The sequence below is a fragment of the Heliangelus exortis genome, chromosome 26 (genome assembly GCF_036169615.1).
Source record: "Heliangelus exortis chromosome 26, bHelExo1.hap1, whole genome shotgun sequence".
Classification (NCBI taxonomy): domain Eukaryota; kingdom Metazoa; phylum Chordata; class Aves; order Apodiformes; family Trochilidae; genus Heliangelus; species Heliangelus exortis.
This window is the reverse complement of record NC_092447.1, coordinates 4,553,096-4,555,757: the sequence shown is the minus strand read 5'-3', so window position 1 is coordinate 4,555,757 and position 2,662 is coordinate 4,553,096. Positions and strand designations below refer to the sequence as shown.

General features: G+C 49.1%; 1 long non-coding RNA gene across 1 annotated transcript; it reads right to left on the bottom strand.

Annotated features, from left to right (window-relative positions):
• Positions 1–477: 477 nt before the first annotated feature.
• Positions 478–2,283, bottom strand: LOC139807723 (uncharacterized). Its single transcript, XR_011730655.1, has 2 exons — positions 1,975–2,283; positions 478–933 (listed from the first exon to the last, which is right to left on the bottom strand). It is a non-coding gene; the product is annotated as an uncharacterized lncRNA (long non-coding RNA).
• Between the last annotated feature and the right edge of the window lie 379 nt (positions 2,284–2,662).

The window sequence follows — 2,662 nt, the reverse complement described above, 5'->3', positions numbered from 1 at the left end:
AGTCCCCTGGATGCTGAACATGTTTATTGCAGGTGTGATCTGAGCACACTTCCTTTTGAGGCCCTTTGGGAAAAAAATCACACCCAAATCTTGGAGGGTTTCTTCCTCCTTGAGCCATCCTGAGGATTGGGTTTGGTCTCAAATGACACCAGACTTGGAGCAGGTATAAGTTTCAGCTCCACACAGAAATCTGCTCTTGTGCTAATTCCCCTGAAGTCTTCAGGGCAGGATTTAAGGGGTACACACAGCATTTGTGGCTTTGTTGCTTAAAGGCTGAATTTCTTCCCAATTTAGGCAGCTTGGACAGCGTTCAGGGGGCTGCATTTCATCTCCTTTTCCCTCCCCCTGTTGCAAGAGGACAAAACCCCTGAACCACTGCAGAGCAGGTAGCAGGGATCTTGCATAACTCAGCCCCAAAAGAGCATCCTCAGGCTTCTCTGTGCTAATTTGAAATGAGGTGAGTGATGGCAAATAGAGTTTCAAGGGCAGCAGAGACAAGTTGTCAATTTAGCCTCATCTCCTCTCTGTTGGTGCAATCCTTAGGAGCTGGATCTGAAGCTTGTTTATGGCACTGGATATCTAATAGCTGCAATCCCCCAGGTAGATTAAGCAATTTCTTCATTTAGGACTCTCAAAACTCGCTGACATTTTGAGGGATTTGGTTTCACCTTGCAAAGGGTGAGTGCCACCTTCTCCTGCCACCCTTGGGGCTTTTTCTGATGATTCCAGGGGGGAAAACAGAGCTTGGCAGGGTGGGAATTACTATGGGATTGGGTTTTTTGGGGAGGTGTGGGTCTGAGCCATGCTGGAGTGTAGGGAAATCTTCCCACTACCTTTTTTTTACTTGGGTTTTAGTGATCCTCAGACAAGGATGTGGCTTTTTGCAGAATGATGGCTGAGCAGGTTCTGTCCTCTTTGCGTGCCTCAGTTTCCCTGTCTTAAACACCACTATTAAAAAAAAAAAAAACACAAAACAACAGACAGAAAAAAAACCCCAAACCAAAATAGAACCACTTAGATTTACTGGCAATTAGAGCAAAAGGAAGGACAGGTTTTTTTACTGCTCTGGTAGCATCCAAAATTAAAACAGGGGTTTTGTGAATACAAGGGTAGCCCCTATCTTAGCACTTGGAATAAAACACCAGATGATGAAGCTCTGGGGGAGATGTCCAGGCAGGAGCAGTGTCAGGAAGCAAATCTGCAAAATCCATCCCTCCAGATGCAGTTTTAGAAAACCCTCAACCTGTGGCTTCCACCTGAAGCCCAAGTTTGGACTTGTTGAGTTTAAGGGTTTGCCCTGGGTGTTTTTTAAATTCACCCTGGGTGAGTTTAAGGGGTGCCCTCGTTCTCAAGCCTGGTCTGGGGGGTGGATAAACACCTGAAACTGGGAGCAGCTCCTCAATTCCAAAGTTCTTGCCAAGTTTGTGCTGTCAAGGGCATGGTTGCAGGGTGAGCTGTGGGGTTATTGCAGGGGGGGACAGAAATCTCTGTAATGCACCAGCAGGCAGTGGGTTCACCTCCTGCAGGCTCCAGGGGGGAAGAGGCATTTCTGAGTCCTGTGGGTGTGGGGATCCCAGCAGGCAACAGATCTGCATCTTTAGGTACCTAAAGGCCTTGGCAAATCTGTCTCCCAGTAGCTGCCAGATCAGAGCAGAGCAGCCAGGATCCATAATGCATCCAGCCCGGGGATCCTATCCCCAGTTTTGCTCCCCAGGGATGCAGGATGGAAAGGTGGAAGGAGGTGACAAGGTGAGGGCAAGGGGTGCATTGCCACGAGCAAGGGGGGTGAGTGAGTGCTGAGGAATCTCTGCTTGGATGCTGAAAAAAAAAAAAAAAAAAAAGCAAAAGCAGCAAATGGAACTTCTTAAATCTTAAAAGGGGAAAAAAAAAAACACAAAACAACAAACCCAACAACCACAACAGCAATGTGAAAGCTTTCAAGTCAGGGGAGGGATTGGTGACATCTCTGCTTACCTCCCTGCTCCACTTGCAGTTGATCTGCTGTCTGATTAAGTCTCAGCAGCATGAATGTTCACAGCTGCATGTAGGACATGGAAAGTGCCTAATGACTGCTGGAGCTGGCATAATTCCTAAGTAGGTATGGCATGTGGTTGCTCTGGAAAGGATTTGGGGACTGACAGTCTGTGAAAAGTGATAGAGGAGAAAAATGGCAGAGCTGGGAGTTAAACACATGCACGGATGAAATGAACTCAGGAGTGACAAAGCAGGGCTGGAGCCTGGGAAGCAGTGAAGCTTTTTGGGGTGTGTGCATGGAAAGGGGGTGAATGTCCCAAGGAGGGCAACTGGGCTGGTGAAGGGACTCGAGCACAGCACCCATTCACAGTGCTGCAAGGCCAACTTGGGTGCAGCTGCTGAGGTTTAAGATCTCAGCACAGAGATGTGGGTACCTGAGTCGGAGCTCCCTGCCTTTGCCCCTTGCTTGGGGAAAGCAAAATCCACTTCCAGCAGCAGTGCTGGGGCACCCTGAGACATCCCTGGGGATGCAGGAGCTCAGGAGCTCACTGCTTGAGGGTGATGGGATGGCTTTTGCTCAGTGGCAAACTGATGGAACCCCAAAAAGCCTGGCACTGGGATGGGCTGGCACATGGAGCACAGATCCTGTGAGGAGAGGCTGAGGGAGCTGGGGGTGTTGAGGCTGGAG